Raw genomic sequence first — 12,132 nt, 5'->3', positions numbered from 1 at the left:
CCTGGTGTTGTGATTGGTTCTTTAGGGGGTAAGAGAGGGATAAAGTTGGCACTGAATCTGTCTGACAGTATGTTGGCAATATCTGTTGGCTCAGTATAGGAGGTACCCATTGTTCAGTAACTCAGATCAAATCTGGGTATTGGTATGGAGGTTCTTGCTATAGATATAGAATGCTTTGTGATTGTTTTTAGTGTTTGCCGCAATTCTGCCTTCATAGCTGGCTTTAGAGGATTTGATGAGGGATCTCAACTTCTTGTTGAGGCTAATAAGGGAGTTTTTTCCAGTCTTGGGACTTCACCTTTTTCTGTAACAGTTTATTCCTTCTGTTGTAGAGTTTATTAATGGCAGGGGACCACCAGATTGGTTTCTTTTTTTGGAGGAGAGTGCTTTGATTCTGTTGGGTATGGCTAGTTCCATGCATTTATGAACCTGTTCATACAGTGCATTGGTATATGATTCTCCAGTCATGCAGCTATTTTCCATTGGCATGGGTTCTGTAAAGTTAGCCACCTCTGTTTTTAGGAATCCGAAATCAGCTTTGGTGAAGTTTTTCAAGGTGGTTATCTTTGCGGAGGAGGTGTAGGTGAGATGTGGATTTCCATGTTAATTAGTTTATGATCAGATCTGACCAGGAGGGATTGACTATTGGTGTAGAGCAACGGTCGCCCATGTTAGCAATAACCAGGTCAAGGATGTTGCTTCCTCTAGTAGGGTCAGAATGAGCTGGTCCAGGACATTGGAATTGGTGAATTCCAGGAAGCATTGGGCCAGTGTATTGGTGCTTGACTACTTTTCCCAGTTGATGGGGAGAGGTAGTTGAAGTCTCCTAATTAAGGGTGTTGGGTTGGACCTTGATAGATTCCAGGGTGCTTAGGAATGTGGATTTAGAGTCTAGTGACGTGGTTGGGGACTTATAGCAGGCTATGACCTGGATCGCCGTCTTACTCAGTGTTAGTTATACCTGAAGTATCTCAGATGTGTTATGCTGGGCTACTAGTCTGGAAGTGTGCATATCCTTTATGAATATGGAGAGACCACCGCCTTTGGAGCTTCGGTCCATGTTTTGGGGCTGAAAGGTGTGGAATGAGTTATAGTCTGGTAGCACAAGGGTGCTTTCTGCCACTTTAAACCAGGTCTCCATCACAGCACAAATGTCGATGTTCTCCATTTTGAGGAGTGCTTTGAGCGAGTGCATCTTGAGATTTTAGACTTCTAGCATTGAGCAGCATGACCCTCGGATTGCATTTATTCATAGCTGTTATGGTGGTAATTTGGTCTTTGGAACACCGCCTAAAAAGGCACTATAGGGGTGGCAAGAGCCTTAGCCAGTACCTGGAAACCCAGGGGTGACAGATGCAGGACTTCTGGCAAAGCATTGAGGTCTGTCAGTCCTATCATCCCAAGCAGTCAGATACTGGGTCCCCTTAGAATGACACCAGAAACTTAGCCAATTGTTGAAGTCCATCATTTTTTTGTTTGGACTGCAGTATCTTTCTGGGTGATGGTAGGATACTGCTCATGGCTAGTGTCATACCTGCCTGGTCCACATAATCCATGAGCTCCACCATGTCTCTTCATGTAGTCCAGGGAGGTGCATCTCAGGTTGTTCACACCCACATGGGTAATGACAGAGTCTTACTTGTACTTGTTGTGGAGTGACCTGAGTGCATGTGTTGTCTGATTCTGGCACCTGATTGACAGTTGTTGCCTATTCTTTATTCAGCCTAGTGAGTGGGGCATCTGTGCACCTCACTATTGAGTCACCTCTGATTAGTGTATTGGGCAAGGTGTTTAGCCTTGGGGGCTTAGGTTGCGGGGCACACTGTGGAGGTGAGCTGTGTGTCCTATGGTTTGTGGTGTGTTGTGGGGGTCAAATGCATTTCTGTCTTGGAGGTCTCTGCTGTTTGGGTAAATTTCTTTTGAGAACCTCCGCAAAGTGGGTGTGTGGTTTGTGTTTTTATGTGAGAGCTGTGATAGTGGGTGTTCAAGAGGGGCTGTATGTTCCATGTGGTGTGGTGCAGGTGTTGACCTTCTCCTCTTGACCAGCTAGTCCAGTGTTGGCTGGAGAGTGCATAGCTTCCAGTTTGGTGATATAGGTGCATCTCTCACAAGTCTGAGTGTTGGGAGGTAAGAGGAGAGGGTTGTCTCTGTACATGAGGCAGTTGCTACACTGCCTCAGAATGCCCAAGTGCCCAAGGTTAATAGGAGAAAACACAGGGAACTGCCCTTTAATCATGCCAGGAGGGGTGGTCATAACTAAGTACTGGAGCTATTTCCATGAAGAACGACTAGTGCTGATGGCACTTAGGTGTGCTATAATAATTGCTACAAAAATCTGTTAAAGTGCAAAGGGATTAGGCTGTTTGAAGTGCAAGAGAGAACTAGCAAGATCTAAGGGAAAAACTGAAGAGCAGACTTTCTGGCACCAGTAATAGTTTACCTCAGCTCGGCACAGCTGCGCAGAGCTTAAACAAGCGCAAACCCATGTAAACGGGGGCTTTTAAACCAGAAAGTTGAAAGGGATGGAAAAACTGCTCAAATGGCCAGTAAACTACAATTTCTGGGCCAGAAACTACTGTGAAGAGAAGTGATTTAAATGGGAGGACTGAAGGTGTCCGTTAATGCACAATAAGATCCATGGACTGAATGGAATTGAAAGGAGGGAATTTAGATAGTTGCCCCATTTGTACGTAGCTGATTGCAGTTCTGTGAAATTCTAACCTTCTGTTGGATGCAGAAAATTTAAAAATATCTAAGGCAGCTTTAAAGTTCATCCTATATATTTTAGCATCCATGCTTAATGTTTATCAAGCCATTTGACATATAATCCTTAGCAGTAAGAGAATACTAGTACTAGAATCAAGACTTAATCCATATATTTTTTAAAAGATTGTGTCATTGTGGGGTCTTGTAAAAGATCATTTGTTTCACACATTACAACAAACCAAACGTTCTGTTCTCTTGTTCCCTACATTACAAATTGTAAGGTAGACACTGTCCCATTTCCTGCCAACGTCAACAGCTAGTTAAAGCCATCAAATCTAATATCCATTAAAAAGGCTCCTCTTAGGCTTAATATGTAGGCAAACTGACCTGCCATACCAAAAGTATTAAGGCAGATAAGCTATCCTAAACATTTTTTTAAATATTTAATATGGTTATGCGCTTACCTTGCAAAAGCCCACTAATTCTTATCCTCTTAGCTGACATTACTGCCTATATAACTCCCACTGCCACTGTACTGTGCAACTCACCTTTTCAGAAGTCTTACAGCTACTTCTCTAAATTTATTAATTTTATCCAAAAATCCTTTCCAAAACAGTAATTGTGTATAAAACTTTGCCACCACCACCCCCTTGTATGACATTACTTCCAAGCAGTAGTTTTTAAAGATCAACAAATATTGGAGTTAATGAGAATTACTAATTCATGACCTTACATGGAAGTGTTACATATATTGTAATGTGTTGTCATTCTTGCATTCTCTTCCTCAAATCCAGTATCATCTACAGTAAAAAGTGTAACTTCTAGAATGGTTGCAAGTATTTGAACATTTGCAGTGTGTAATGTCTGTAACCATTTTTTTCATTGTCACCCTGGCACACATGATTACCATTACATTGTAGTTGGATAACTGTTATCTGTGAAATGAATAATGTGAAGCTGAAAGTATGCTTTGTCCAGTCTTTTATGGTAAACAAAAGCAAATCAGTAAGTAATTAAGTAAAATATACCCCTTAGCCTGCTCTGGTAATGTAGAGGGATAGAGGTCTGACTACAGTTATTTATCAAACATGCACTGTCCTGGGTGTGCAGTAGCAAACCCCACCCACCCCATCCCATTTCATTAATAAACTGGCTGACTGACAACCCGGCTCATTTGCGAATGCCGGATTTGTTTCAGTCAAGATTTAAAAAAGAAATTCTAAATGTTACTTCACTTCATTTTAAAAATGTTAATAGAATAGATTTTAGAAATAGTCAGTGGGCATGATTACTACTTCTAACTTTAAATAGGAAGGACTGCTGTTTTGTTTTGTTTTCTAATTATTACAATGCTGTGTCCAAAGCTTAATTTTAAACAGTGTGCAGAATAAGAAATTTCAAGGGCATCATTCAGAACCATAGCACAGGGCAGCTGCCCAATTCAGTATAGAAAGTTAATTAAGCTTTACCTTAATGGTTAAATATGGTGTTTTAGGTATTCAGTTCTATGTGACACCTGAAGAAGCATTTGGTGAAAGCGCTTGTGTGTATTTTATTAAAGACTGTTCCTGAACCTGGAGCCTTGCCTACGTTGGTTGTTTTCCATTACAATTTTAAATATTAAACAAAGATAACCCAAGTAAACACAAAATGCAGTTTTTAAGTGATGATTTTATTTATTAAGGGAAAAAAAAACATCCAAACCTACATGGCCCTATGTGAAAAAGTAATTGCCTCCCTTGTTAAATCATAAAGTAACTGTGGTTAATCACATTTTTGGGAAAGCTTAGTTTAGTTTCACTAGCCACACCCAGGCCTGATTCCTGCCAGACCTGTTGAATCAAGAGATCGCTTAAATAGAACCTGTCAGACAAAGTGAAGTAGGCCAAAAGATCGCAAAAAGGGAAGACATCATGCCTTGATCTAAAGAAATTCTGGAACGGATGAGAAACAAAGTAATTGACTTCTGTCAGTCTGGAAAAGGTTACAAAGCCATTTCTAAAGCTTTGGGACTGCAGTGAACCACAGTGAGAGCCATTAGCCACAAATGGAGAAAACATGCAACAGTGGTGAACCTTACCAGGAGTGACCGGCCTACAAAAATTAGTCCAAGAGTGCAATGACGACTCATCCAAGACGTCACAAAAGAACCCAGAGCAACATCTAGAGAACTGCAGGTCTCGCTTGCCTCAGTTAAGATCATTATTCATGACTCAACCATAAGAAAGAGACTGGGTCAAAATGGCATGCATGGCACAGTTCCAAGGCGAAAACCACTGCTGACCAAAAAGAACATAAAAGCTCATCTCACTTTTTCCAGAAAACATCTTGATGATCCCCAAGACTTTTGGGAAAATATTCTGTGGACTGACCAAACAAAAGTTGAACTTTTTGGGAAGTGTGCGTCCAGTTACATATGGCGTAAAAGTAACACAGCATTTCAGAAAAATAACATCATGTCAACAGCCAAACGTGGTGGTAGTGTGATGGTCTGGGGCTTCTTTGCTGCTTTTGGACCTGGACGACTTGCTGTGATTGATGGAACCATGAATTCTGCTCTTTACCAAAATATCCTGAAGGAGAATGTCTAACCATCAGTTTGTGACCTCAAGCTGAAGCGCACTTGGGTTCTGCAGCAGGACAATGATCCAAAACATACCAGCAAGTCCACCTCTGAGTGGCTTAAAAAAAACAAACTGAAAGTTTTGGAGTGGCCTAGTCAAATTGAGATGCTGTGGCATGACCTTAAAAAGGCTGTTCATGCTCAGAAACCCTCCAATATGGCTGAATTAAAACAATTCTGCAAAGAAGTGTGGGCCAAAATTCCTCAACAGCGATGTGAAAGACTCGTTGCCAGTTGTTGCAAATGCTTGATTGCAGTTGTTGATGCTAAGAGTGGCACAACCAGTTATTAGGTTTAGGGGCAATTACTTTTTCGCATAGGGGCCGTGTAGGTTTGGATATTTTTTCCTTAATAAATAAAATCATCACTTAACTGCATTTTGTATTTACTTGGGTTGTCTTTGTCTAAAATTTATATTTGTTTGATGATCTGAAACATTTAAGTGTGACAAATATGCAAAAAATAAGAAATCAGGAAGGGGCCAAATACTTTTCCATTGCACTGTATGCTTGGTTGTACAGCCAAGGCTTTTCTGAGGAGTTTAAAAATAAGGTTGTGGATGCTCTGCGTGATTCTGATTGTGTGTTTCGTACAGCAGCTAATCTGATCCTGAAATACTGGGATGACAGGAGTAAACTGATGCAAGAGGTGTTTAAAGTGTTCCATATCCCCAAGTTCCCTCCAAACAAGCAAGATAATTTCTGGCAGTCCAACAGTCAAACAATAAATAAGGCACTAGAAGGAAATGGCAGGACGCAAACTCCACTAACCCTAACAAGAGAGGGTTACTTTCCCAAAAAGAATAACCCCCTCCCAACACCTGAACTTGTTGAGACCGTCTTCCACAATAACTATTGTCAATACATGTAATGCTAACCCAGCAGGAGGGCGAAGTTCTGCATCCCACTCTTAGAACTCTTTGAGTTTTTAAGCAGTGAGGACAGACTTTTATTTAACAGTCTTTGTTTTCTTGTGCAAGATATTTTAAAAGATGCATATGGAAATCTTCCAAAACTGGAAGAGATGTGTTTTGTAGGCAATGGTACAATGATCAGATCCTTTCCCTGTCCCATATAAAGATTTTTTATACTAAGCAGTAAGAACAATGGTAATCACAAAAACCGGATCCGATTCATATCGTCAAGAAAGAAAGTGCAAGGGGCCTAAGATCAAGTGCAGAAATCTGAAGTTGTATATGTTGCTGCTGCGAAGTTGAAATATGTGATTTAAATTAAGGAGTAATTATTCAGAAGTGTAAACATGTTGTCATATAAAATGAGTAAGTAAAACTATTTTTTAAAAAGATTTTAGACTGTTTGAGCCACTGATTTAATCATGTCCTACATTCTTTGCCTGTCTTCCAGCCATCCCAGAGAGGTAGCAGCTTTTTCTTCCATTAAGGTTTTCCTTTAGCAAGCCCTGCAAGAAGGAGCCCTTCCAGTTCTCTCCTCTCCTCCAGGTTTCAATTTTGTATCTGTTTGAACCATTTGATACAGTAGTTAAAATCTTTCCAGTGAGTTTTTTGTTGTTACAGTTAATTCAATTAGTATGATCTCGAGAGTTATGGTCTCATATGTAAATCCCCTTACTTGTCATTCAGTGCTACTGAAAATCACTAAAAACAAATCCCTGTTTTATCCCAAAAGTAGTTTGAGAGTCTCTTAATGTGTTTAGTCCCTAGTTTTGTGCAGTCTCTTGATGGTGGAAACAGCACTCCTGTGTTGGATATTTTTAAGCAGATCAGATAAGCGTTAATGATTTTAGAAAAGAAAAATGAATCCACTTTTTATCTTTTGAGAAAGGAAAACAATGATTTAGTAAACTCTCCGATAAGTAGCGCTCTCTATTGCCCTGTGCCCTGTGCATTAAGCTTTTGCAAGGTACAGTAAGCGCTCATTCTGTTAAGGCATGAACGTTGTCAGGAGCATATTTCTGTATCTGTATAAGGTATATTTTAAAAACTGCAACTAGGACTAGTATTCAAGGCTTCATGAAGCACTAAGGTGGATGCACTATCAAGAGGTAGCACTGGTTTTGGAATAGTTGTGCTTCATCGAATTGTATAACATTCATATTTCTAATTGGGAATCTGTGCAGATATGAGTTACTGTTACAGTGGCTATGAGAGAAGAAAATAGTACAGTTTTGTTCAATAATGTTTGCCATAGTAGTTGATATTTGAGGTGTGGTCTCTTTAACATTAAGCTTACTTCCTTTCCCTCCTGACCAAGGTGTAGTTTTCTTTTTTTGTGGCCTTTTAATATAGTTGTAAATGTCTTTGTTTTAGGCTAATTTTGAGTTCTGACCTGCTACAGTCTCTGCTCTCTTTGCAGATGAGAGAGCCAGTCTTTTGTACAGTTTGCTAAAGCAACAATTCTTTGGAAAAAGATTGTATTGTTGGTTTGGATGTTGGTGTCTTTGGGGGGGGTGCTAGTTATTTTTTGCATTTAATTGTCACTATGGAAAAGATGTCAGGTTTCAAAAAGAGTGAGGCTTGTGGTCTTAAAGTTCCAGTTCCACCTTAGGCTAAGCACTTGAAGTTTGCGACTTGCTAAGGTGCTTCTCATTTGCAAACCAGATGTGTCATTTGTAAAAAGTTTGATAAGCTTACTTTAATTGATGTAAAAATAAGTTTATTCTCAAAGGGTTTCTTCCTAGAGGAGATGCCTAGAAGCTTTCCACCTCACAGGATCAAGTTTCCCATAGTGAATCTTCCAGGACCATATTTAAGGATAAGACTTCAAAAATGTGATGTGTATACTTCAAATGATGCTTCTCCTGCAGCTGAAGATTCCATGAAGTGAGGAAAGAATCTTCTGTAGAAAGTTATTTCTAAATTGGCCATACAAGTCATTGAAATCCATTCTCCTAAACTTCCTAGAATGGATATTTCAAAAAGTGTGTGCTTCCTCTTGTTTGGATCTGTACTTTTTCAGCCAGTCTCTCTCCAGACCCTGTTAATGTCAGGTTCCTGCCCAAATGTTTGTTTATGTAAATGTATGATGTTAAGTTGTCTATCTCGCCTTCATTCTTGCTGGTTGGTTCGAGGCCGATCCTCGGCTCCGACTCGGCCATCTTCAAAAGCTCAAGAGCTGCATACTGGCTCGAGGCCACCCCATATCCCATGATGCCTGGCGCTAGATACCCAGATCTCATTTGCCGCTTCTGCTGTGAGGTTGTCTTACTGGCTCAGGTCGTATATTTTCATTATTTTACTCATTTTTGATAAAAATTATTAGGCTTGTTGGTGTAGATTTTTCATAGTAGTTAACCTTTCTATATTATATACTTGTTGTATCTTTAATTCTTTCTTGATCCTTCCCCTATCCTTTCAGAAAGCTCATTTTAGTTAGAGAGTTTTCCCCTCGCCCTTCACTTTCTTAGGTAGCCATTTAAATTAGAGGCTAACCTTTTTCCCTTTCTCTGTTTTAAAAAAAAAAAAAACTTTCAGCTTTTACCTAGTTAATTTTATTTAGCTATATAAATAGAATATTGTCAGTTTTCTTGGCTGTGTTTTGGGTGCTTAACTTAGTGTGTGTGGTAGTAGTTGCATACTAGTTTTTTGTGCGTTGTCCTTGGTATTCTAATTCTTTTTCAGGGATGTCCAAGGATACCAAGGTGTCCGGATTCAAGAAGTGTGATTCATGCTGTCAGAAGATGTCTCTGACAGATGGTCACACTTCGTGTCTATTGTCTGGGCGCCGTGCACCTGCAGGATTCTTGTTCAGTTTGCCATGCCTTCAGCCCAAGAGTCCTGCAGGAGCGTAAAAATTAGTTAATCCTACAGGGATTACTTAAGCAGGATTCACCAGCTAAGACTCAGCCCGTGAAGGCCTCTAAGCCACCTAAATCTTCGGCTCCCAGTTCGGAGCCCTCGATGGGTGAAGCTGTTCCTTCAGCCTCTGTTCTGGCCGGAACCAATCTACCGGTCTCCCAGTCTGTCCCGACTCTCCCTTCGGAGCTGTCGGGGAGTCGAAAGAGGTCTAGGTCTCCCTCCCTGGAGTCGATACGCTTGGCTCCGAGGTCTCTTCTGCTCCAATCGGAGCACAGTCATCGGTCCCACTCTTCTCTGTCCTCAAGACTATCCAATCATGACTTGGAGAGAGTGGTCAGTAGGCTGTTAAAATCACAGGCCCTAGCAAAAATGTTGTCCAGCCTCCCTCATCAGGTGTCTGCTCCGTCCATATCTGCAGTTATTCCTCCTCCGACTCCTTCCTTGAGCTCGGAGCAGGAGTTCGTTGGGGTTAGAGTCGTGGAATCGTCGGCACCGATACCTTCTGCTTTGGTTCCGTCGTCTGCTCCGATCATTTCTTTGGTACCGTCCTTGGAAAGGTCTGGGCGCCGAGACTCCCTCGTTGGCTCCGAGGGGGCGAGTGGCATTGGACCCTTGTCCGAGCCCGTTCTCCCTCTCGGAGCTTCGGCGCAGGTGAGCTCGTCTCCTACATCGGCTTCGGAGCTGTCCTCCTTGGTGCGGAGAGGGATTCCGGTCACTTCGGAGCCGGAGCCGCCTTGGCATGCAAGCAGGGACGCCTTCAAGGTCATGAGGAGTGTGCTGGCCCCTGAGTCAGCCCCACGATCATCTCTACCGGCTCCTCCCACTATGGTGCCTGCGTCTGCCTCTGCCCCTCCTCCAGTCCCCAAGCCTTGGGAACCAATGCTCCAGGGCACCCCTTTGGGTGTATCTTCCTCTTCCGAGGCCTCCCCTGATCATTCAGAGGAGCCACCTTGTAAGAGGAAATGCAAGAGAAAGCATGTTGACTCCCATGAGTCTGTCACATCAGATACCGACTTGGAGGATTCGGAAGGGTCCCCGAGATCCCCCTTTGAAGATGTCTCCTTTTCAGACATCCTTGAGATGCTTAGGCAGAGGGGGAACTGGACTACCCTAAGCCCCTCCGAGGATGAGTCGATATTCCTGGATGCGTTTGGGTCCCGACCTTCCACCTCCTGGGTGTCTCCTCCTTTCGACCCACTGATGTCTGTGGTGGCTCGGAAGGCGTGGTCAGCTCCAGACACAGTGGAACCAATCCCCAGAAGACCCGCTAAATTCATAACGGCACCACAGGATAAACAGGTTTTGACCAAAGGTGTCCCTGTTGATGCTATGGTGGTAGCGGCAACCACAAAGAAGGAGTTGGCTGAAACTTAATCTGTCCATCCCCCTAACAAGGAGTCCAGGACGATGGACAGATATGGGAAGCGGATGTTCTCTTCAGCGACTTTTTCTATGAGGTCTCTGAATTATTTGTGCCACTTTACCCGCCTTCAAAGGGATCTCCTTAAAGAGCTTGGAGATGCCCTCCAAGATCCATCAGCTGAGGGGGCCCGGGCTAAGGCAGCCTCCCAGCTGGTGACTCTTAATTCAGTGGTGAACTCCTCCATGAGGCTCATTTCTTATGCAGCCGATGGTGGGAGTAGAGCCGCGGACACAGGTGTTGCTCTAAGGAGACATGCCTGGATGCGGCTATGTAACTTTGCGGAAGCTTTCAGAGCGTCTTTCACCAACACCCCTTTTGATGGTTCTTCTCTTTTTGGATCACAGGTGTAGGACACCCTTACCAGGTTTGAGCAGGAAGGCAAGACTGCCGTGGGAGTCAGTTTTTCCACTCCTTCCAGACCATATCCCAAGGGTCAGAAGAGTGGAAAGATGTGGTTCCGGAAATCTCAGGGAACCTTGCCGGACACACGTGGTGAGTTCCCATCCAGAGGCAGCGGAGGGAACAATAATAGACGCCGCCTTCGTGGCAGAGGGGGTCTGCAAAACCAGGGCAGCAGAGAATCCTTCTCTGAGAAGCCTTCCCACCATCCCTGAAGGGTTGCCCTACTGCCCACCTCTGGAGGCAGTCGGGGGAAGATTATCGCTGTACCCAAGAGCCTGGCAAGACGTAACAAAAGACAAATGGGTACAGTCAGTTATATCCGGAGGCTACAGAATACCCTTTGTTTGCACTCCTGCAGTGTTAAACAAGTCCCTTCCAGATGTTCCACCCAATCTAAGGGATCAAGCAGTACAAAAAATTTCAGAACTGCTTAAAAAAAGGGCCATCCAGCAAGTCCCAGCAGTCCAGCAAGGATCCGGAATTTACTCAAGGTTCTTTTTGGTACCAAAAAAGACGGGACTGGAGACCCATTCTGGATCTCAGCAGACTGAACAAGTCTGTACAAAGAACCAAGTTTCGGATGCTCATGCTACAGTCCATTATGCCCTCTCTGGGTCAGGACAATTGTATGTGCTCTATAGATCTTCAAGATGCGTACTACCACGTCAAAATGGACAGACGCTCCAGAAGATTCCTTCGCTTTCAGCTGGGAGCCAGCCATTACCAGTTCAGAGCTCTGCCCTTTGGTCTCACCACAGCCCCCAGGGTGTTCAGCAAATGTATGGCAGTAGTTACCGCTCACCAGAGACGGCAAGGATTCCAGGTGTTTCCATATCTAGACGACTGGCTCCTTACTGCTACCACCAGGCATCACCTTCTGCGAGCCAGAGACTACACTATCGAGACTTGCTCCAGACTAGGTATCTCAGTAAATTTCAAAAAGTCTGCATTGTTACCCTGTCAGTCTATCAGTCTATCACCTTTATAGGCGCAAATCTAAATACAAAAGACATGTCAGCGTGCCTTCCACCAGACAAGGGTATTAGTGATTCGTCAACATGTACAGGTCTTATTAGCATGCAAAAGAGTTCAAGCCAGGTTCATCCTCCAAACTCTGGGTCTCATGGCAGCAGCGATCATACTTGTTCCCCTAGCTCGTTTTCACATGAGGATCCTCCAGTGGCTGCTTTTCACCCAGTGGTC

General features: G+C 43.1%; 1 protein-coding gene across 4 annotated transcripts in view; it reads left to right on the top strand.

The window, feature by feature from the left end:
- The window catches only part of NRBP1 (nuclear receptor binding protein 1), a 1,787,342-nt gene that overhangs the window by 959,195 nt on the left and 816,015 nt on the right, over positions 1-12,132 (top strand). The window lies entirely within an intron of this gene.

Source organism: Protopterus annectens, chromosome 2.part0, assembly GCF_019279795.1.
Source record: "Protopterus annectens isolate FY-2018-M chromosome 2.part0, PAN1.0, whole genome shotgun sequence".
In the NCBI taxonomy this organism is placed as follows: domain Eukaryota; kingdom Metazoa; phylum Chordata; order Ceratodontiformes; family Protopteridae; genus Protopterus; species Protopterus annectens.
This window is presented reverse-complemented; position numbering and strand designations above follow the sequence as displayed.